General features: G+C 42.6%; 1 long non-coding RNA gene across 2 annotated transcripts in view; it reads left to right on the plus strand.

Annotated features, from left to right (window-relative positions):
• Positions 1–22,684, plus strand: part of LOC139022158 (uncharacterized) — a 76,707-nt gene extending 54,023 nt beyond the window's left edge. For both annotated transcript variants that reach the window (XR_011473610.1, XR_011473611.1), the window contains exons 2-3: positions 17,703–17,784; positions 21,499–22,684. This is a non-coding gene — a long non-coding RNA (uncharacterized lncRNA). The remainder of the gene's footprint in view (positions 1–17,702; positions 17,785–21,498) is intronic.
• Positions 22,685–24,777: the final 2,093 nt, after the last annotated feature.

The following is a 24,777-nucleotide window of genomic DNA, read 5'->3' on the forward strand; positions in this document are numbered from 1 at the left end:
ACCTATGTTAATATTTTATATAATTTATGACATTATGAACCCAACAGATAGAGGATCATCCTCTGTAGACTGAATTAAGGACTGGTGTCAGTCTCAATATATGCTGAAAAGTTTTATTTAATCCACCTGGAATTCCACCATCCTGTTTTCATTAAACAGGCCTTTAAGGATTTTTTAATTATTATTATTTCTTCAGAAGGCCCATTTAAAATATAAAATTTCCAAAAAAAAACAACATATTTTTTTTCCTTAAGGAGAAAAACAACAACACTTGAGCATGTATTGATAAGTATGGAAGAAAAAAAAAAAACAATTAGTGTGAGAAATGAACAATGACCTAGAAAATAAAGGGAAGAGCTGTTAATTGAAAGAGAGCAGGCTAACATACTCTATTTCATTAGGTAATTTGGTATCACTTCTTTTTGAAAGTGCTGTAATATTGTAAATCATAACTTACATGTTTTGAATTGTCAACTGAAATGAGGTAGGTCCTTCATCTTTTAAATACAATATATTTTAAATATTAACCTATATAATAAAAACCTAATATGAACAGTGGAATGACTGGTCGCTATGACATGCACTGACCACCAGGAGGAAGATGCTCAATGCAGGAGCTGCCCCCTGGTGATCAGTGCGCTCCCATAGGGAGGTCTGCTCAGCCAGAAGCCGGGCTCATGGCTGGCAAGCACAGCAACAGTGGCAGCAGCCTCTCCTGCCTCCACAGCAGGTGGACATCCCCTGAGGGGTCCTGGACTGCAAGAGGGCACAGGTTGGGCTGAGGGCTCCCCTCCCCCAGTGCATGAATGTCATGCACTGGGCTTCTAGTCAAGAATAATAACAGGGTAACATACTAATTAGACTGGATGTCTTCCGGATATCATTCCGGACATCCTTCCCAACGAAGCCAGGGCCGGAGGGAAGACAGCCCTGGTCCGTGTGCCTATGGGTGGCTGGAGGAGGGAAGCCCAGGTCCTGGGTGCTGGAGGGAAGCTGGTGCCGGCAGCTGGGGGAAGGATGGCCTACTCTTGCATGAATTTTCATGCATCGGGCCTCTAGTATTATAATTTAACCCCCTAAATTATGCTTTTCAACAGATTTGTATATTAATTTTTTTAGCTTTGCTACAAATTAGAATATATACATATAATATACACATTTTAGAAGTTTTTAATCATTAAAAATAGGAACATTATATTGTAACAAGTATGTAAGTTTTGTATTACATGATAGTGGATACACAGGTTCTTTGACTACTGTAAGGTACATATGATTAGTAGTCTGAAGGGTGTCTTTACTCTCAGGGTACTTTACTTGCACTCTTTTCCTAATGTCTCTGTCAGGACTTTGAAGGATCTGAGATTCCAGCCTACACTTCAACTAATAAGCTAGTTTGCCATATTTTAATGAATACTGTCCCAGATTCCTGAGATTCCTGATCAGAGATAAAAAGACTTTATTACTCACCGCAGTAGCATTAGCAGGAGGAGTAGCATTGTCTCCTGCTGGTTCCCCAAGGTCCATTTTCCACAGAGTAATGCTAAAAGGGGCTAGGTGACAATTTCACACCTGGTAGGTTTTATTATAGAGCTCTGAACCTCAAGATCTTGAATTCTTTGTAATGGGCAGATATGTCTGCCCTCTACTCTGAAGAATGACACTATCTCTATCTCCCAATAATGTTGGCTATATATTAAAAAAAAAAAAAAAGCCTTAAAATGCTGTCTAGAACAAAAGCCAGTTGGTACCTCTCTCCCAAGATGTGCAGAAAGGCAAGATACCCAATGGAGAATTTTCCCCAACAATCATTTGAAATATGTTTAGTACTTTGTGATAATTTCTGACCATAAAATAAATACTGAATCACATATTCATCTTAGCTTTATTGGGATATGTGACCTTCCCTTTCTTTTACCATGTCAATATTTTATGTTTATTGAGAATCCTATCTACATTATTAAAAGACAAACATGCAAATTGACCGTACCTTCACTACACCTTAAGCCATGCTCACCAGCCAATCAGAGCAACTATATGCAAATTAAGATGGCAGCCATGGAACTGGAGCAAGCAGGAGGCTTGGTTGCCCCAATGATGGAGAAAGCCAAGCTTCCCGCCTGCCGTGGCTGCTCTGAGCTCCACTCAAAGCAACAAAGTTTCAATTATAGAAGGTAAATAAACTCCAGATACCTGCTTTCAGGCAGCTGTGGCCACAGAGCTGGAGCCTTGGGTTGCCCCTGGTGATGGAGGAAGCCAAGCTTCCCTTCTGTCCACCCTGGCCGGCCCTGAGCTCCTCTCAAGGCTACAAAGTTTCAATTATAGAAAGTAAATAAATCCCAGAATAAAAAAATAAAAATTAAAAAAAGGAGAGGCTGGGAGCTTCCATTGCCAGGGGGCTTGGCCAGCCTGAAAATGGCCCTCAGCCCCTCACCCAGACTGGCCAGGCACCCCAGTGGGGACCCCCCACCTTGAAGAGGGTGTGGCCAGCCTGAAAACAGCCATCAGCCCCTCACCCAGGCTGGCCAAACCTCCATAGGGTGAGGGTCCCCACTTGGGGGGGCTTGACCAGCCTGCAAACAGCCATCAGCCCTTCACCCAGGCTGGCCAGGCACCCCAGTGGAGACCCCCACCCTGATCCAGGACACCCTTCAGGCCAAACCAGCTGGTCCCCACTCATGCACCAGGCCTCTATCCTATATAATAAAAGGGTAATATGCAAATTGACCCTAACAGCAGAAGGACTGGGAATGACGGGTCACTATGACACACACTGACCACCAGGGGACAGATGCTCAATGCAGGAGCTGCCCCCTGGTGGTCAGTGCACCCGCACAGGGGGAGCTCTGCTCAGCCACAAGCCAGGCTGATTGCTGCCAGTACAGTGGTGCCGCCTCCTCAGCAGCGCTAAGGATGTCCAACTGCAGCTTAGGACTGCTCCCCACTGGCAAGTAGACATCCCCCAAGGGCTCCTGGGCTTCCAGAGGGATGTCTGACTGCAAGCTTAGGCCCCATTCCCCAGGGAGCAGGCCTAAGCAAGCAAGTGGTCATCCCCTGAGGGTCCCAGACTGCAAGAGGGCACAGGCCGGGCTGAGGGACTCCCCGAATGCACAAATTTTTGTGCACCGGGCATCTAGTATAATAAAAGTCTAATATGCAAGTCACCTGAACAGTGGAATGACCGATCACTATGACATGCACTGACCACCAGGGACAGATTCTTAACTCAGGAGCTTCCCATAGCCTGCAGGCCCCAGGCCAGCCAAGGCTGGTGCCAGTGGGGCCCCCCGATCGTCCCACCAGTCGCCCCAAAGAGGGAGGCAACCGGCACCGAGGGGTGGGGCCAGCAAACAATGGTGCCAGGCCGGTCAAAGCAGGTCCCAGCAGGGACCCCCAGATCACCCCACATGTTGCTCCATACAGGGAGGCAACCGGCTGCAGTGGTGGTTGTGGTGGCAGCAGTGGCGGGATGCGGGGCCAGCAAGCAGGCAGCGCCAGGCCAGCCAAGGCAGGTGCCAGTGGGAACACCCTGATTGTTCCACTGGTCACCCCACTGATTGGCCCTGATCGCTGGCCAGTCTGAGGGACCCTACCAGTGCACGAATTTTGTGCACCAGGCCTCTAGTGGTACATAGTCTTTTTGATGAATGGGCCACCCTCAAGTTTGTTTTTCTTTTTGAAAAATCTTTTAGCCTGTGATAAAATTCAAAATTGGATTAATAGCAACAACATAGTATTTGCATGCATTGACCACAAAATAAATAGACCACAAGATAATTTATAACATTTTCTAATCTAGTTTGATGATGGTTGACAGATTACAATTTTTAGTTTTATGAATTAAATCTTTGCTTAATAAGTGGAACCACTTATTTTTAAATAGTTTGTTTTTATTGGATTGCAAATAATTCCCTTTGTGCAAATAAGGTTTTTTTGGTAAGTTATAAAGAAATTTAAAAAGCCAGTATAATCTTTAGGAACATCACTCAGAGAATCACAAATGAGTCAAGAAAATAAGGATTTATAATAATAGAGGCCAGTTATTTTTTATGGAAGTCTATGTGGAAAAATATTTTGGCATTCTCATCTTTACACTTCAAAATCTCATTTATACTATTACAAGAGAAAGAGAGTTGGGTAACTATAAATAAATATTAATAGACCCTTTAAGACCATGTCCTAAAGAAGTTTCTGGCATATAGTAAATTTTTCATTCCTGGAAGGAAGAGAGAAAGGAGATATAAAAGAGGGTAAAAGAAAGAGAGAAAGGAAAGATATTGTAATTTTCAGGATAAGAAACTTTTATATCCTGAAGAGTTTCTATCTTCATAAAAAAGAATACATTACTTGCTATACATAAAGTGTTTCAAGGTTTATTTTTGTGTGAGAAAGTCCCTCATCCATACTGTATCAATTGATTACAGCTGATCTATTTCAACAGCCTATGTTAAGTTTATGGAGAATAAAAATATTTCTTCTTATATTGATTTTTATTCATTTTGACCATTTACTTTTTTCCTTTATTCATTTAACAAATAGTTACTAAGTATGTAGGCACTCTACTAGACACAGGAAACAGGTGTATATAACATGTGGTTCCACCCTTAAAGGACTCAAAAATCCCACAGTATGATCTATACCAGTGGCCGGCAAACTGCGGCTCATGAGCCACATGTGGCTCTTTGGCCCCTTGAGTGTGGCTCTTCCATGAAATACCAACTTCTGCGCATGGGCCACGAAGTTTCAATCGCACTGTATGTGTGTGCCCGCATGTGGTATTTTGTGGAAGAGCCACACTCAAGGGGCCAAAGAGCAGCATGTGGCTCACGAGCCACAGTTTGCTGACCACTGATCTATACTAATAAAAGAGTAATATGCTAATTAGACCGGGAGACGTACCGGAGATATTCTGGACATCCTTCTGGACAAAGCCAGGGGCTTGGCCGTCTTGCAAACTGCCCCAAACAGCCCTCAGCCCCTCGCCCAGGCCAGCCACACCCCCGGCAGGGACCCTCACCCCGATGGGGGCATGGCCAGCCTGAAAACGGCCCTCAGCCCCTTGCCCAGGCCAGCACTGCCCCTAGTGGGAACCCCCATCCTGATCCAGGACCCCCTTCAGGGAAGACCAGCTAGCTCCCACCCATGCACCAGGCCTCTATGTATACTAATAAAAGGGTAATATGCTAATTAGACCAAGAGACCTTCCAGGAGACCTTCCAAACATCCTTCTGGACAAAGCCATGGTGGCAGGGCCGAGGCAGAGGCCATTAAGGGTGATCAGGCCAGGAGGGGAGGGCAGTTGGGGGTGATCAGGCCAGCAGGCAGAGTGGTTAAGGGGGTTCAGGCAGGCAGGCAGGTGAGTGGTTCGGAGCCAGCAGTCCTGGATTGTGAGGGGGATGTCCCAGATTGGAGAGGGTACAGGCCAGGCTGAGGGACACCCCCTTCCATGCACGAATTTCGTGCACCAGGCCACTAGTACCTGTATATGTTTCAAGATTATGAACCTGTCCTTCAGCTTATCAAATACACAAAGTAAATAGATATAGGAAACTTATCAGTTATTAGCATTTTTTAAGTTATTGGCATTTTTAGAGCTAATTTAAGCCAGTGTTTTTATCTTTCCATTGACTTTTCTAAAAAATAGTTCAATGTTTTTAAAGAATAAATCTCCAAATAAATTTGTTAATCATATATCTCAATCAAATTTTTAAAAGAATGTCAGATAGCCGAAACCGGTTTGGCTCGGTGGATGGAGCGTCGGCCTGCGGACTGAAAGGTCCCAGGTTCGATTCCGGTTAGGGGCATGTGCCTGGGTTGCGGGCACGTCCCCAGTGGGGGGTGTGCAGGAGGCAGCTGATCGATGTTTCTCTCTCATCGATGTTTCTGGCTCTCTGTCTCTCTCCCTTCCTCTCTGTAAAAAATCAATAAAATATATTTAAAAAAAAAAAAAAAAAAGAATGTCAGATAAGAAAATACCCCTTGGTGGAGGCTTGCCCTTTGGGGTGGAAATGGCTGGGGGTAGGGGGGGAGGATTCAATCAGGGGAAAAAGGAGACATATGTACTTTAGACAATAAAAAAATAAAAAGAAAAGAAAAAATAAAATACCACTTGGAACAATAAGTACTATTCTTAAAGAATGCATATTATTTTTTTAAATTCACATATTTCTATCATTACACAAAAATGTACACACAATTCTTTTATGGTACTATGAAAATCATGGAGAAGATTGTTAAGAAAAATAAAAATCCATATGTAATAAAATGTTTGCTATTGACACATACACATAGTAGAGGTTATTATTTAGAATACTGAATCTCCAAAAAGGAAATATCCCACCAGTTTTCAACTATAAAACAAATGTGGCCCATCAATACACATCTTATATATGCTATACCTAGTATATAATATATAGATGATATACACTATTTAAATATGGACAACTTATTTTTAGTATATGAGATGCTTATATCTTGACAACACACATGATTATGTAGCATATATTTAATTAAAAATTCCTGCTTTTCATTCTGCTTTTAAAAGTCCTAAAATATATTCATGCTCCTTTAAAATGAAAACAATTGAGAGGGGGGTTGGGGAGAGTTGAGGACAAAGGAGGCTGGACAATACTTCTTCAAAACTCAATAGATCTACCCACTATTCAAGAATGACTCAAAGATTCATTACCGCTCAAATAACTGCCAAGCAATTGAAATGCCCCTCACTGAGAGGACCCTATGTGTAGCTTATTGCCTTCTTCTTCCATCGCCTGACTTCTCTGGGTCATTTCATTCGCACCTCTCTTTCAAGCCATCTGGGATCCCTGGAACAGCGGCGTTTTAATGCTGAACACCTGGCCTGACCGCGTTTGCTGCTCTCTTTCACCTGCCAGCCCTTTGTTCCTCCCCCAGATTGAATGAACGCTGCAAGTCCTGTCAAGCAGGCGCGCACAGCGCTTTCCTGCGTTCAAGCTCTTCCTCTAGTCCTTAAATCGGGTAAATCCTTTCATTATTTTGCCCTACCCTTGTAGCTGTGCCATCTACTTTGTGATCTCTGGAAGCTAAAAATCACAGGAGAATTAAATCTAGATAAAGGCGATACCTCTAGAAGACCAGAGTGGCAGGGAGGAAAAGCATGAGGGAAGGAAATCATATAAAAACCCTCTGCTCTTGCTACGAAATAGTTATAAATCATCCAGGTTTGCACTCACATTTAAAAATTCAAAAGCTTTGGGACTTGAAAATATGTGTAATCAGTACGCAGAGAAATATCAAATAGCTCTCCCCCAAGCAGATGAGCCCTGTTTACTACCTGAGACGTGGTTTTTCATCCTTTGTCTAGCACCACCGGGCAGGCTTTGCAGCCCACCTCTTCAGCTCCTCCCACACACAAAGCTTTTACACTTCCAGAAGTGATTTCTGATCTGACATTCCCAGCGATATTGAGTCTATACCTCAACTTCCATCTGTTTCCCACTCTCAATCTCTATAGACTGTACAACTACAAATATGGTACTTAGCTTATCAGTCATTCTTCTTAATTATTCAGAAGTCTTTCCAAACTTTAGCCTTTTCCAAGTTTCTTCTTTCAGTCAATACAGACAACTTTCCCAGTTTAAATTCAGACACAATTATATGTCTCAGTAGCTTCTGTTAAAATATCATTCACTTCAGTGCTCAATAAAACTAATCTGATTTAAGATTTCAGAAATTGAGCAAGTGAGTGCAAAGAGAGTCTGGGGATTCATGGGGTTCAAGGACTAACTCCAGGTGTGTAAAGATTTACAGACTTTGTCAAATATGTAATGAATAAAAACATTTTTTCAGATATTCAGAAAAATATTTGACAATCCAATTGTATAGGAGAACAAAGAAAAATAATATTAAAAAATTCTTTGAATGTTACTGATAAAAGCACACAACACCAAATAAGCCAGAATATGACAGAATCTAGTGTAATCCTTTAGTAAAATTAGAATATGTCCATGAAAAGTATGGAGAAGCCAACTTTGAAAATAAGGTAAGTAAAAGGGCTCAAAAATGACTAGACAAGGTTTATTTTTTGACGACTTAAACTTGATAAACCAGTTGTAGAGAGATTGTTTCAGAGGATATGTACAGGGGCCAAAAGAGTGGAGAAATGTTAAACATTGGTTCTTTCCCACTTCTTGCTCTTTATTTATTTATTTTATTTTATTTTTTAAATTTATTTTTTTTTAAATATATTTTATTGATTTTTTACAGAGAGGAAGGGAGAGAGATAGAGAGTTAGAAACATCGATGAGAGAGAACATCGATCAGCTGCCTCCTGCACATCTCCCACTGGGGATGTGCCCGCAACCCAGGTACATGCCCTTGACCGGAATTGAACCTGGGACCTTTCAGTCTGCAGGCCAACGCTCTATCCACTGAGCCAAACCGGTTTTGGCAATTTTTAAAATATATTTTTATTGATTTCAGAGAGGAAGAGAGAGATAGAAACATCAATGATGAGAGCAAATCATTGATCGGCTGCCTCCTGCATGTCCCCTCCTGGGGATCGAGCCTGCAACTGGAGCATGTGCCCTGACTGGGAATCCAATGGTGACCTGGTTTATAAGTCGAAGCTCAATCACTGAGCCAAACCAGCCAGAGCCCCACTTCTTGCTCTTAGACCTGCTCCCAGGTTCCTTCCTGTTGTGCCTCCTGTTCCATGTCTTATTGCTTTCAGAAATATAACTAATTTTTATAATTGAGAACGATAATCAGAATTAATCTATTAATGATGTAGCTCTAACAACTCAGGACATATTTTTAAGAGAGAGAGAGAGAGAGAGAGAGAATCTGAGGATTGAAAAGAGAAAAATTTGCAAATATAATCTCTGTATATACTATGACCTTTGCTGACTGAAAGAGAACAAGAATTCTTGGTGGTGAAGGTGGCATAATACACCAGAAAATAGACAAGAGATGGTGAAAAAACAAAATTTTCAGCCTCATATACATCTCATATATAAAATAAGCTTAGTTACCTTGAGATTTTAAACTAGGGAAGTAAATGAGTCCTCCAAAGAGAACTGAACTTTAATGAAACAAGGCCAAAAGTGGACGATAGGAAGAAAGTTATTCTGAGTTTAAAGGTCAAGATGGGAGGGTAAGGTGAATTGGGAAGAGCAAATTGAAAGGATACCAGGGAGCTCTATCACTGTGAAGAAGGAAATGTACATATGGGTCTATTATATGCCATCCAGTTGGATCCAGAAAATCTCACAGAGTAAAAATGGTGTTGAAATGAGATAAAGATGTTTTAATTAGTGATGGGGAAACTCTGGGCAGAGGGCTTCGGTGGCATATTTCAGGAATTCTTTTACTGTCTCTGTTCTGATGGACATTTCTACCAATGTTTTGAATGAGGACATGAATGACAAATAGATATAGAGGTAGTAAGAATAAAGTGGACAAAGTCTGATAACTGATTTATCAATTTTCCAGTTCAACTGGTTTCTCATTTTTTTTTTTCTCACTACTAATTTTGACTCACTATACTTACTCTTCCTCTTTCCTCCCATATAACCCTTCTTAGAATTTTTTTTTTTACATCCATAACTGTTTCCTCAACAATATTCACAATTGAGATCTCTGAAAATTGACTACCACCCCTACCATTCCACCAGAACTATTCTTGCTAATCCTATATAATAAAAGCCTAATATGCTAAGTGTCCGGTCATCTGGTCAGCCGTTCAACCAATCAAAGCATAATATGCTAATGATATGCTAAGACCACACAACTGCTTGCTATGACGTGCACTGACCACAAGAGGGCAGATGCCCTGACCAGTAGGTTAGCTTGCTGCTGGGGTCTGGCTGATAGGGACTGAGCGAGACAGGCCAGACACAACCTGGAGCCCTCCCACAGTTCCCCCTGGCTGGCCAACCTCCTGCATCCCTCCCTGGCCCTGATTGTGCACCAGTGGGATCCCTCGGCCTGGCCTGTGCCCTCTCACAATCCAGGACCCTCTGGGGATGTTGGAGAGCTGGTTTTGGCCCAATCCCACCGGCCAGGCCAAGGGACCCCATTGGTACACGAATTTGTGCACTGGGCCTCTAGTGTCCTTATAATAGTATCTTAGTTGTCAAATCCTGTGGACTTGTCTCAAATCTCATCAGTCTTTCTGGTATTCACCTCCTTTGACAAGTTCATCCTTGTTATGTTCTTAGTCACCTCTTTTGGGTCCTCCTCCTCCTATCCCTGTAAAACACTGGAGCTCTTTGTAGTCCCTTTGTCTTCACACTTTCTGTACCTTTAGCAATCTTACATTCTTTATGATTTAAACAAATATCTGCAGCAGTCATCAGAGTCCCAGACCAAGTATCTTTTCCTGAATGTTCTAGAGGAAACTAGAATTTAACAAAACTAATTCAAGAAATCGAATGATTTCCTTCTACTTCTATCTTAACCTTCTCCTCCAGAAGGCATGGGCTAAAAAAACAACAACAAAAAAACAGAAAACACACAGTCACTCATACTAGGTTATAAATTCCTTTCTAACCTCATGTTTTATGCTCAGTGATGAGTTGAGATTTAGTTGATTTTAGGCTTAACCAACTAATATGTGCATAGCAATAGGACGGCATTTGATAGCAGTTTACTTGTATTCTTATAAAGTCATCATTAAAATATAATTTCAAAGAAACATAAAAACACCCATTACAAATTCTTAATGTTCATTCCCTTATTAGACTACTCCCCTTATATTGCATTATTCTTATTTTTATTATGTCATAATACTCACAAACTTAACTTTCCTCATTGTATCATTATTATCCCAAGGATACAAAGCTTGTGTTCTGTAAAGGACAACTTCCAACATTAGAAAATTGATTATTTCTATGTAAAAAAAAATTGCATGTTTAGTCTTTCAAGGAAAGAAATGCATCTTAATGTAAAAATAGATGTTCTTTAAAAAGATACATTTAACTCTTCTTCTTGAAATTTGGATGATATAAACATACATGTATTATTAGGGACATAAGTTTTTCAACTATAACTAAACAAAACTTCCTTCCCTTCTTATATTCAACCTTTCTAAAGTAGGGCAGAGAAGAAACTGGCTTGCCAGTTTCCTAGCACATAAAACCATTGCACCTAAATTTAGAATTTTAAAAATTCTTTTCCATATTCCAATTTGGCTTTGATAAAATTTAAATTCTTCAGCTGCACTTTAAAAGTTATTCTTTTTCCCCCCTCTTTCTAGGCTTGGGAGTATGGTAACACTGTTTGTGTATATAGCACTTTATGTCATTATATGTGTTAAGTCTGATCCTACAGAGGAAGTAGGCTGTTATAAAGTCAGCCAAGGTATGTTCATTGGATTTGATGCAAGGATTAGAATAGCAGAATTAGAAGAAGAAAAATTGTTTTATCCAATTTATATATGACATAGAGGAAATAGTCCTTCCTGCCTGTCCTCTTGACCTATGACTTGTAAGCATAGGTATGAAAAGTATAGGCTAACTTGTTGTACAGCACACTTCATCACTCAAGGTTCTTATTTCCAATATTTCAAGCATAGCTTTTTCCACTAAAAAAAAATATGCATGAGTTCAGTTACCTAGAAGGTCTTTCTCCCCTTGTATCATTCAGCTACACCCTGCCCACCTACCCTATTAAAAAAAAGTTAGTGGCTTAAAACAATAAGCATATATTGTTTCTCAAAAGTCTACATTCAGCTGGATGGTTTTCTGGTCTTAGCTAGGCTCACTTTGTACCTCTGTTCACGTGCAGGTCAAGTGGGTAGCTCTAGGCTGGGCTCTCTCACAGGGTTGATTAGCTGTAGGCTAGTCTAGGGCACTGATCTTCCAGCACGCTAGCACAAGCTTAAGGTAGAGGCAGGATTCCAAGAGCAAAAGTACACAAGGCCTTGTGTGCTCAGAACAGGAACACCTTCACTTCTGCTTCATTCTTGGCCCAGGTGCAAGAGATGGAAGACAGACTCCACTTATTAACAGAGCTGCTGCAAAGCCACATTGCAAAGAGATTTGTTCCAGGTATTATTGTGGCATATATCCCAAAACATGGTGGCTTGAAGCAACCATTTCATGTTTCTCACAGATTCTGTGGGTCAGAAATTTAGATAGGATTTAGTGGCTCATCTCCACTCCACTATGCCTGGGAAGACTTGAAGCCTGGGAGTGACTTGGCGGCTGCAGGCTTGAATCATCTGAAGACTCATTTATTCACATGTCTGGAACCTGGGCTGAGGTGACTTCGAGATTAGGAGTACTGAATGGGAGACTATGTGTGGCCTCTCTGTGTGGTTTGGCTTCTTCACCATACGGCAGCTGAAAGGTAGTCAAACTCTTACATGCTCGTCCAGGCCTTCAACCCCAGGCTCCAAGGCAGAAGCTGCATTGCCATTTATGACACAGCCTTGCAAGCTGTACAGCACACTTTATCAGTTGAGTCAATCACAAACCTGCCCAGACTCAAAGGGAGAGGAACTAGGCTTAATCTCTTGACAGGAATGTGCCGAGACCCCGTTGTAGATGGTTATGTGGGACAGGAGTCTTGTTGCAGTCATCTCAGAAAAATACAGCCTGCTGTAATCCACATTTTAGCCACATCAATTCACATTCCCCCTACATGCAAAATACATGCATCCCTTCCCTCAAACCTTCCTTATGCATCAGCTTGTAGTCCAGTAACTCATTATCTACATCAAGTTCAATTGTGGATAAGGCTTCTTCAGTGTAATTCCTTCCTAAAGTACAGTTCCTCTACTTTTCTCTAATTCTGAGGATCTGTAAACCAAAGAGGCTCTCTCTCAGGTTACTGTGGGACAAGATTTTTAGGTGCCGTGATTTTTAACAGAAATCATCTGGGAGGCCCTTAAGTCTTTATAAAGATTTTCTTCCATTTGAAAGGATCTATAAAATATATCTGTTAATATTTCTGTAGTCTTAACAAAGGGTTATATCCTCAGACCCTTGACTTTATCCTGACCCTGTAATAGTTGAAACAGTCATGTGCCCATCTCATCCTCTTGATAGGTTACATTACAGAAGAACATATAATAGAGGAGATCTTGTTGGAAAACATAACGTGCCATAGAAGGGATACCAGAGGGCCATGAACTGGATAAGATATCAATGTAATTAATCTATCACACCCCTCCTATAAAGCTATTCATCCATTTTTTGAACAAATATTTAGAGTGTCTTATATTTTCAAGTCCAATTCTGGGCACCAGGCATAAAACAACGAACAAAAGAGGCAAAAATTCTAAACTCATAGTTCTTTACAATCTCATTAAGGGGGTCAGACAATAAATAACAAGCATAATAAACAGCATATTGGATAGAAATACATACAAAGAAGAATAGCAAAGCACAGGAAGGGAGATGAAATGTACATGTGGTGGATTACAAGTTCAGATAGAATTACTAGGAAAGGCCTCACTGAGAAGATAATATTTGAGTAAAGACCAAAGAAGATAAGAGAGTAAGCCTTACAGGTGTTGGAGGAAGAGAGCTCCAGGTAGGAGCTACAGTAGGTGCAAAGTTTCTAAGGTAGCAATGTGCCTAGCATGTGTTGAAGAAATAGCAATGGAGGGAGTAAGTGGCTAAAAATGAGGTCCCAGTGGGAAGGTGGGCCAGTTCATGTAGGGACCTATTGGCCATAGTGAGTAATTAGACACTTACTTCAAGAGAGATAGGAAACAATTAATGGATTTTTATCTCATGAATGAAGTGAATTAACTCCCTTTTAACAGAATCACTCTGGCCCCTTTGTTGGGGATAGAGTGAAGGAGGCATGGACAGAGCAGGAGAATTGTTGCAGGAACTATTGACTTAATACAGATTAATGGCCTACAGTGGTGGCAGTGGTGGGGAATCAGATCCTATATGAATTTGAAGGTAGGGACAATAGGACCTGATGAGGAAGTGAACTTGGACTATAAAAAAAAGTCAAGGATAATGCCCATATTTTTGGGCTTGAACAGCTGGGAAGATTTACTGGAAAGATGAAGCTAGGAAAGTATGAAGAGAGGAAGAAAGCTAGGTGCCTGAATATTCTGCTGAGGTTTCAGAGGAGCATCTAATTCATAAATTGATTCCTCTTTGCCAGGTCAATAACACCTGTGGGTTGCTTGTTTAAGAAACAAAGGCATAGATAAATACATTTTATCCTATGAAAAAAGGGGAAACTTTTGGTCACCCAGTTCTATATAGGCAGACCTCATGTTACTGTGCTTTGCTTGATTTTGCTTCACAGATGTTACATTTTTAATAAATTGAAGACAAGACCCTCCACCAGCAAAACGATTATGACTCACTTTATTGCAGTGATCTGGAATGGAATCTGCCATGTCTTCGAGGTATGCTTGCATCAAACAAAACTGCCCAGGATTGATTCAGGCAGCTCGCATATTTCCAGCACTTCAACTATTCCCTTGTGAATGGCTTCCACGAGGCTAAATTTCCACCTGAGTTCCCATTCTTTTTACCTTGGATATTTTCAGCTGCTAAAAGGATAGGGTTCTAAGATGCCAAAAACTTTCTGGGTGAGCACAGGGTAGTCCCAAATGGGACACTTTGAGGTATAACTGCTGGAAGAGACCACTCCTCTTTAATTTTAGTAGAGGCCCGGAGCATGAAATTTGTGCACTCAGGAGGGCCTGTGCCCTCTCCCAGTCCAGGAGCCATTGGACATCCTTAGTGCTGCTGTGCAGGCAGGAGAGGCTTCCACCACTGCTGCTGCACTCGCCAGCCGGTGAGCCTGGCTTCTGGCTGAGCGGCGCTCCCCCTGTGAGAACACACTGACCACCAGGGGGCAGCTCCTGTGTTGAGTGTCTGCTCCCTGGTGGTCAGTGCGTGTCATAGTGACCGGTCTTTCTGCCATTTGGTCAATTTGTATATTCCCCTTTTATTATATAGGATTGATTACTAGCTGCTGCCAGTCAGATAGTGCTTACCCCCTCTGCTAACTAATTTTAAAGTACACTTTAATTTTAGAAAAAAAGCAAAGGTATTGCAGCTATTAGTAACAGTCATCAATTAACTATCTTGCAGAAGAGCTTCTAACTACTCATTGAAACTTTGTTACTATCAATACATTTATGAAGGACCTAAAAAATGCCAAGGACATAAAAAATGGTATTTAAAAAACCAGTCACTGTTCTTGTGTGGTTTAAAATGAATTAAAACAAACACAAAATTTTCAGGTTTCTACATTTGCTTAAGTTCTAGTGTGTACTTTACTGTACTAAGGGGAGAGAAGATATAATAGGCAAGAGAAGAAACAGAAAAAAAAGAGAGTTACTATGTTCACATGAAGAATATGTTTAACTACAGGTTTCTAAGTGATGTTTTGATTTAAACAACAAATTTACTGTCGTTTAAGTCTTTCTAAAAGAGTTACTTTTAATGTGCAGAGAGGACATCAGGGCATTTTTGATTGGTAGAGACAGAAGTTAGAGTGATATGAGAAGCAGAAGAAAGATGGAAGCACCATGAAGGTAAGGGCTATGTTTACAAATCCCCAGGACTCAGGAGGGATATTGACACATAGCAGGTGCTCTACAGTAAATATATCCTGTAAGGATGGGTGGATGGATGGATGGATGAAAGTGTAAATAAACTGAATAAAGGCATTCAAAATTGCAGTTATGAAATCTAGGCTAAATATCTTCATTTGGGATATAGGAGTGTGGATTTTTCCTTTCATTAGTGTCAGAACCATGAATCTTGCCCTCTGGTTCACAATTTCCTCATCTCTTACAGAAGATGATTGGATATTTAAGGTCATTTCTAGGTCTTAATTAAGATATTTTAATAATAATGATGATTTTTTTGAGCCTCATATTCAGTCATGGTTCATCTCTAAACAAGTCATTTGAGAATTTATTTTTAATAATAACAACATTAATTCTAACCTACTTCATACATTAATTAATTAAATATTCAAATTTAACAATTTCACAAGCTAAGATTTATTATGTGTCTCACTATATAGATGAGGAAACTGAGATTTACACAGGTACATAATTTGCCCAAAGTAATAGAAGAGAGTATGATAGAGCTGGGATTCTAGATCGGGTCAGTATGGTCCTGATTCCCATGCCCTTAACTGTTTTCTATTACTAGAGGCCTGGTGCACAGATTCATGCATCAATGGGGTCCCTTAGCCTGGCCTGTGCCCTCCTGCAATCTGGGACTGCCAGTGTCGGTCCGATCCCCGCAGGCCAGGCTGAGGGGCCCACTGGTGCATCAATCTGTGCACTGGGCCTCTAGTATATACATAAGATCTTTGGTTAATCTCTTCCCGGCCTCCTCTCCCCGCCCCCCCCCCCCCCCCCCCCCCCCGCTTGCCTCTGAGATTCATCAGTCTGTTCCATGTTTTCATGCCTGTGCATTGAGTGTCTGTCCCCTGGTGGTCAGTGCACATCATAGCTACTGGTCGAATGTTGGAATGGTGGAATGGTCACTTAGGCTTTTATATATATAGATTCTACACAGCTTCTTCTGTGACAATAGTGTTTGTGGGAAGGATCCAGTGCTCAAGAAGAGGTGCAAATTTGTTTCCTTACAACTAGATTGGTCATCAGTGTTGCTGGGCTGGACACAGGATTAGGATTAGAAAATTCCACCAAGCATGAAACAATGCAAGGATAACTATCCTGTGTCAGTGAGCCCAGGAGTCAGCCATTGGACAAGAAGACAGACAACAAGACATAAGAAACTAAGAATATGAGGCATTCTGGAGCCATCATGGAGTGGGCAGTTTGAAATTTTGGAAAAGTAGGCAGAAATCAGAGACTATATTAAAATAGAATGGTCAGAAGAACAGCAAGCAGGAGAGCAGAACACACTACAGTGTCTGCCGACCTTAATCACTGAGGCATATCCTTCCTTATGGGAATTTTTTACCATTGCATATGATAATGGACTGTGGGTGTAGGCACAGCAAGAAGAAGCAGAATTGGCAGCTCTGGGCTGAGGGGGCAGGGATTAGCAATAACTGCAGGTGAGCAACTCCTGACGTGCTAGCAGGCCTTCTTAGCCCTTGGGAGTTTTCACTATCTGCCCAATACCTTTTCCAAGGGGAAATTGGTTCTGAAGCATATATCATAGCTTCCCAGGTGGAAGAGTGCAATTATGGATGGCTGGAGTCCACCAGGGCTGACAATTTTTTTTTTTTGTCCCCCTGTCAGGAAAAAGTGACTTACAGCACCTTTATATTTGTGTCATTTACAGGACTCTCTCCTCTCTGCTCCTTTTATTCCTACCCCCACACACTTTTGTAATTCTACCTTGAAAGTTGCTGCTATTTGCAAGACACTGTGGTAGGTGGAGGACATGAAAAGATGAATGAGCTATTATTTCTGCCTCTGTGAAGTTCACAGTCTATATGAAATAGAGGTACCTAAATCAATAATCACAGCTAACAAGCATGGAGTGCTGTAATGAGTTTTAGAGTACTTATAACAAGGCAGGTGCTATTATATTTATTATATGGACTAATTCATTTAACCCTCAAAGCCACCCTATGGGCAGGAGCTGTCTTATCCCCAGTTTAGTTGTGAAGAAACTGAGGCACTGTGGGGCTAAATATATCACTCAAGGTCATTCAACTAACAAAATCAGAACCAGGATTTAAAACCAAACAATATGGCTCCAGACCTGGTATTTAAAACTAATGGCACTCGTTTTGCCTTCTCACAGACAAAAAATTGCTGAACACAATGATAAGGATGAGAACTGAGACACGAAGATGGCAAGATGATCACATGAAACATGACTTGGGGTGAGTGGGATGAGTGGGGTTCTGTCAACTGTTGCATGACTTTAGACACAGTTCTAAATTTTTCTGGGTCTGAAGTTACTCATGGAGAGAATAATACCTACTTTTAGGTGTTACTGTAAAAATAAGAAGACATTGAAAAAATACCTACCACAGTGTCTGGCACATATTAGGTACCTAATAAATGGTACTTGCAATTGTGATATTTGTTGCTGCTTTATTATAGGATATTTGTAAGTGTTGTAAGGACACAACAGAAATAATAACCGATTTTGTCTGCGTGAGCAGGAGAAGTGGTGAATGGAAGGTACTGTGAGGTTTGCCAGAGAAGGTGGCACTTGACTTCATGTTGAAAGATCAGAAGAAATTGTCTCTTTTCTATTGACATATAAAGGGAAGAAAAAACATTCTAATTAGAGGGAATGATGTGTATATAACATGTTTGGGAAATGTTTTTTGATGTGAATAATTTATGGTGTGAGTGTGTGTGTGTGTGTGTGTGTGTGTGTGTGTGGAGATGACACTATAAAGTTTTGGAAGACACAGGTCGTGAAAGTCCTTGCAAGTCATTAAAAGCATAAAATACTAAATGTTATGTGTTAAACGACTCAGTAGTTTCTTAGATCCTTCTAAAATAGTTTTTAAATAGAGTAATGCTCAGAGTAATGCTCAGGAGGTCCTGGTTCGATTCCTGGTCAGGGCACATGGCCAGGTTTTGGGCTCCATACCTAATAGGCATCATTGATGTTTCTATCTCTCTCTCCCTCTCCCCTTCTCTTTCTGAAATTATATATATACTAGAGGCCCAGTGCACAAAACTTTGTGCACTGGGGGGGGAGGGGTTCCCCCAGCCCGGCCTGTGCCCTCTCGCAGTCTGGGACCCCTCGGGAGATAACGACCTGCTGGCTTAGGTCTGCTTCCGGGTGGCAGAGGGCAGGCCCAATCCCTAGGTGCAGCCCCTGGTCAGGCTCAGAGCAGGGCCAATTGGGGAGTTGGGGCGCCGCACCATCATGCACAGAGCAGGGTGGATTGGGAGGTTGCGATGCCACCCTCAGTCATGCTCAGGGTAGGGCTGATTGGGGGGTTGGGGCACTGCCCCCTGTCACACTCAAGGCAGGGTCGATGGGGAGGTTTCGGCGCCTGTCATACACAGAGCAGGGCTGATCAGGGGGTTGGGGCGCTGCTCCTTGTCATGCACAGAGCAGGGCTCATCAGGGGTGTTGGGGCTCCGTACCCTGTCACGCACAGAGCAGGGCCGATCAGGGGGTTGAGGAGCTCCCCGCTGTCACACTCAGGGCAGGGCCAATGGGGAGGTTATGGCTCTACCCTGTCACACACAGAGCAAGACCTGTGGAGGGGGGTTGGGGCACCACCCTCTATCACCCACAGACCAGGGCCGATCAGGGGGTTGGGGCGCCGCCACTGTCACACTCAGGGCAGGGCCGATGGAGAGGTTATGGCTCTACCCTGTCACACACAGAGCAGGGCCAATCAGGGGGTTGGAGCGCCGCACCCTGTCAAACACAGAGCCGCAGGGCAATCAGGGGATTGGGGAGCTCCCCCCTATCAGGCACAGAGCAGGGCAGATCAGGGGGTTGGGGCGCCTTCCCCTGTAACACACAGAGCCGCAGGGCGATCAGGGGGTTTGGGCGCTGCCCCCTGTCATGCTGATCCCGGTGCTGGGAGGCATATTACCCTTTTACTATATAGGATAGAGGCCTGGTGCATGGGTGGGGGCCAGCTGGTTTGCCCTGAAGGGTGTCCTGGATCAGGGTGGGGGTCCCCACTGGGGTGCCTGGCCAGTCTGGGTGAGGGGCTGAGGGCTGTTTTCCGGAAGCGAGTGACTGAAGCTTCCAACCGCTCCTTGTTTTCTTTTTTTTTATTTTTTATTCTGGGCCAGCTTTAGCTCTGAGGCCTCGCTGCTGAAAACATCGATACAATGTTGCGGCCCAGGGCTGACTGACAGCAGGTTTCTGTTTATCTTCTTATTTGCAACATAGTACATAGTTGCTTAGAGTTGTAGCTCAGAGGCCGGCAAGTCAGGCGGGGAACGTTGGAGTCTGCAGTCACTGAAGCAAGCAAGCCTCATGTTCGCTTCCAGCTGCCTGGCTGCCGGCTGCCATCTTGGCTGACAGTTAATTTGCATATACTCACTGATTAGCCAATGAAAAGGGTAGCGGTCATAGGCTAATTACCATGTTTCTCTTTTATTAGTATACTAGAGGCCCCGTGCACAAAAATTTGTGCACTCGGGGGGGGGGGGGGGGGCGGTCCCCCAGCCCGGCCTGTGCCCTCTCACAGTCTGGGACCCCTGGGAGATAACGACCTGCTGGCTTAGGTCTGCTCCCGGGTGGCAGAGGGCAGGCCCAATCCCTAAGTGCAGCCCCTGGTCAGGCTCAGAGCAGGGCCGATTGGGGAGATGGGGCGCCACCCCGTCATGCACAGAGCAGGGCAGATCAGGAGGTTGCAATGCCACCCTCAGTCACGCTCAGGGTAGACTGATTGGGGGGTTGGGGCACCGCCCCCTGTTACACTCAAGGCAGGGTCGATGGGGAGGTTGCAGTGCCACCCCCGTCACGCACAGAGCAGGGCCGATCAGGGGGTTGGGGCACTGCCCCCTGTCACTCACAGAGCAGGGCCAATCAGGGGGTTGGGGTGCTGCCCCCTGTCACTCACAGAGCAGGGCCGATCAGGGGGTTGAGGAGCTCCCCCCTGTCACTCACAGAGTAGGGCCGATAGGGGAGTTGGGGCACCGCCCCTTCTCACACACAGAGCAGGGCGGATCAGGGGGTTGGGGCGCTGCACCCTGTCACACTCAAGGCAGGGCGAATGGGGAGGTTATGGCTCTACCCTGTCACACACAGAGCAAGGCCCGTGGAGGGGGGTTGGGGCACCGCACCCTGTCACACACAGAGCCGCAGGGCAATCGGGGGATTGGGGAGCTCCCCCGCCATCAGGCACAGAGCAGGGCTGATCAGGGGGTTTGGGCGCTGCCCCCTGTCACGCTGATCCCTGTGCCGGGAGGCATATTACCCTTTTACTATATAGGATAGAGGCCTGGTGCACGGGTGGGGGCTGGCTGGTTTGCCCTGAAGGGTGTCCTGGATCAGGGTGGGGGTCCCCACTGGGGTGCCTGGCCAGGCTGGCTGAGGGGCTGAGGGCTGTTTTCCCCGCTGGCAGTTGACTACAAGCTCCCAACCGCTCCTTGTTTTCTTTTTATTCTGGGCCAGCTTTAGCTCTGAGGCCTCGCTGCTGAAAACATGGATACAATGTTGCGGTCCGGGGCTGACTGAAAGTCGGCTTTGTTTAGCTTCTTATTTGCAACATAGTAATAGTTGCTTAGAGTTGCAGTTGAGAGGCCGGCAAGTGAGGCGGGGAACGTTGGAGTCTGCAGTCCCTGGAGGAAGCAAGCCTCCCTGCTTGCTTCAGTACATGGCTGCCGGCCGCCATCTTGGCTGACAGTTAATTTGCATAAGGATATGCTGATTAGCCAATGGGAAGGGTAGTGGTCGTACGCCAATTACCATGTTTCTCTTTTATTAGTGTAGATATATATATACTCTAATATATATATTAGAGTAGTGTCTTTTCTTCCTCCTAATATTTAAAAACACATTAATAGTGCTTCATAACACAGGGATACACCATTGTATAGCTGGCCAAACTTCGCTTCGTTTCACCCTAAATTTACATGTTTTCCCCTTTATTTATCTACAGCTCATGAGGAAATCAACTAGAAGTATAGAGGTGGACAATGAAGAAGAAATGTTGCAGAAGTGTTCCCTTTAATTACTTGTGGAAGATTGGCCTTTATTGATCACCATACCTTTGACCCATACAGAAAATGTCAAAACCTCATTGCCCCAAATTTAGATAAGAACCCATTTTTTATTGTTAAAATTAATATTTCCTGAGAAGTTGGGGCCAAAGGAGGCTTACTGTTGTGAGTATGCAAAATACAGAGTTCATTCTTGTATTATTACTTATTAATACTTAATAATTACTTATTAATTATTGTATTATTTTCCATATGCACAACTACATTTGCCCCAACCCGTAGAGGACAAGACTCTTGCATGTCTAACTATTGCACAGACTTGTTTGACATCATTTGATGTCTCTATTTCCCAGGAATAAAACAAAACAAAGCATACCAAAAAGTAAATACTTCACCAGTAAGATATTACTTTTTGAAATAATTATTAAATAAAATAAGCATAAAAGATTTTCAAAGAATGAAGTTGCAAAACAAAATGCTACTGTTTCCCTACAGCCTTGGTCAGTGGGGTAACCCCAGCTGCAGCGGCTTTGCAGCCATGACTAAACACCAGTGAGGAAATCTCCATCTGTTCTCCTCACCAATTTGTATTGTCAGGACAAATATCGGACAACTGACTATTCAGCAGTCATTGCTATTGCAACTGTCACTTCTTTCATCTCCTTCCTCTTCTCACATGGCCCCTGGGATAAAGTAAATGAGTACATAGTAAATATTTGTATAACTTAATCTACTGCTTACTTATCATTTTATCGGAGATATTGAAGTTGTTGTTTTAATGAAATATCAGATTATCTTAATCTAGATTATTCAAAGGAATGCCTTGCACTTTGCATGAGTGAAGTTTTCACTATTCCTTAGTGAAGAAAGTTAATACAACTGTCCCTTGTGCTTCTTTTCCTTGGGTTTGCAGACTACAAGATTAAGTACTGCAACTTTTTTTCTAGAAGTTAATCAGGATAACTCCTTGATCATTTTTGCCCACCTAATTTCAGATATATTTAATCCCATTTTCTGGTATGTGAGTGCATTAATAAACATCAAATTGTTTTTCAATATTTGACTGTCATCTTATCAGGACTCTTAGTAACAGTATTTTCCTCTCACTGTAAAATAAAAATTTAACATAGCTAGTCCTCAAATATTGTATGAGTTTTTGACTCCATTACATTCTTACATTATTACTAAAGTCTTCTTTAAATGGGTGTTAACCTATCTGTGTTCATTATTTATGCTTTATTTTTCTTCCATAGAATGACTTTTAAAAAATATTTATATGCATTGTATTGATCTATTTTTTAAGTAAAAATCATTTTTGTTCACATATACTTTTTCAAAATCATTTCTCCTTCGTTCTTTATGCATGTTAGCATTCCCTTCAAGTTATATCATCTGCAAATTTCATTAGCACATTGTTTACTCCCATTTGCAGGTAGTTAATGTAGATATTAAACATGACTATACCTAACCTAAATCCATGATTTAGTTGGATATTTCTTGAAAATAAAATAGCATTACTTATCATTGTTCCTCATTTGTAGTTCTTCTATCAATTTTTTTTATGGTAGCACAAGAATGTTCAATGCAACTTACTTTTAACATTTAAGTGTCCATTTCAAATTAATAAAATCAAACATGGTCTGCCTGCTGCATCTCTCACATTCATTAATGCTAATTCTGTAAAAATTGTGGAAACCTCATTGACCTGTAAAATTAATCTATAAATATAAGTTGTCTTGGAAACATAATACAGTTATCTTGGAGGCTTAAAGGTCTGTAAAGATATTTATTTTTTAATCTGGTCTGTCTGAGAAGCACCATTTATATTTCATCTGCTAATATTAATTCATCGGCAACTAAGGCATACTTGTGATTTTTTGTGATATGAATATGAACATATCCACAATAGAATTCAGTTGGCTTTCCACTCTATTCTAATTTTACTTGTCTTGTAATCTGAATGATTGTGTTAAGTATTTCTTCTAGTTGGGGCAGATAAAAAGAGGGAAATGTGTATTAATTATTTACAGTATGTTTTTCCATAACAAAACCAGATATTCAGACAGCAAACACTACTATAACCTTTGTTTTGTTGTTCTTTTTATGTTGGCCACCATTTTTATTGGTTGCACATAGCATGGTAATTAACAAATATATTTTTTCTTTGTCCCCTGTAGTCCAGAGATTAACATCATCTAATCACAGATAACATAAAATGATAAGTTAAATGGCACCGTCTCCTACATGACTGTGAAGATGTTCCCAACACATGACTTAAATCACATGATCTATATATATAAAGAGTCAAGGTCTGTAATGTCCAAAACAACCAAATGGATGACTGAACACCAGAAGTTAGTCCTGCAGTCAGTGCTGGGTCACTGACTGCTGAGGGGGCTGTGGATCAGGCCCAGAGAGAGGCCTGGAGAGAGAAGCAGGGTCTGATATGCAGCCCCTGTGGCAGTCAATGCTGGGTCAGCGCCATGGAAGCCAGTCCTGCAGTCAGTGCTGGTCGCCTTGGTGACCCAGCACTGACTGCTGCCATTGCAGTTGCAACGACCCAGCACTGACTGCCGTGGGAGCTGTGGATCAGGCCCAGAGAGAGAAACAGGATCTGATCCACAGTCTTCCAGGCAGCTGTTGATCAGCCCTTGCCTCTCTCTTTCTCTCCGGGCCTTGCCAGCAGCTGTGCCTCTCTTTCTTTCTGGGCCTTGCCAGCAGCCGCGGGGGCTGCTGATCAGCCCTGCCTCTCTGATCAGGCCCAGAGATAGGCCTGGAGATGCTGACTGGCATAGAAACCGACCAATCAGAACCTAATCTGGGTGAACTGCGAAGGCAGAACATAAGATGGAGGCTGAGGAGGGGTTTTAAGCGCAACAGCTGTTTGGTGTAAGGTGTAAGAAAGCGGTTCAATTTTTTAATGACCGGCTTGGCAGTATAGTGCATATGGCTGGCTATCAGTCCAGATATAAGGATTATGTATTTTTGTCTGCCAAGAGCATCTCCTCCTGCTGAAAAAGGCTCCCCCACCCCTTTAAGCAATCGTATCCTATATAATCTATCTATACTAATAAAAGGGTAATATGCTAATTAGACCAGGTTGACCGGCCATCTTCCAGATATCCAACTTTCCTCTGGACAAAGCCATGTGTCCAGAGGCCGAGGCAGAGACAGGGGAGAGCAGTTGGGGGGCGAGATCAGGCCAGTAGGGGAGGGCA

This window comes from Myotis yumanensis, unplaced genomic scaffold (assembly GCF_028538775.1).
Source record: "Myotis yumanensis isolate MYYU_CA2020_CCGP unplaced genomic scaffold, mMyoYum1.0.hap1 SCAF_1, whole genome shotgun sequence".
Lineage (NCBI taxonomy): Eukaryota > Metazoa > Chordata > Mammalia > Chiroptera > Vespertilionidae > Myotis > Myotis yumanensis.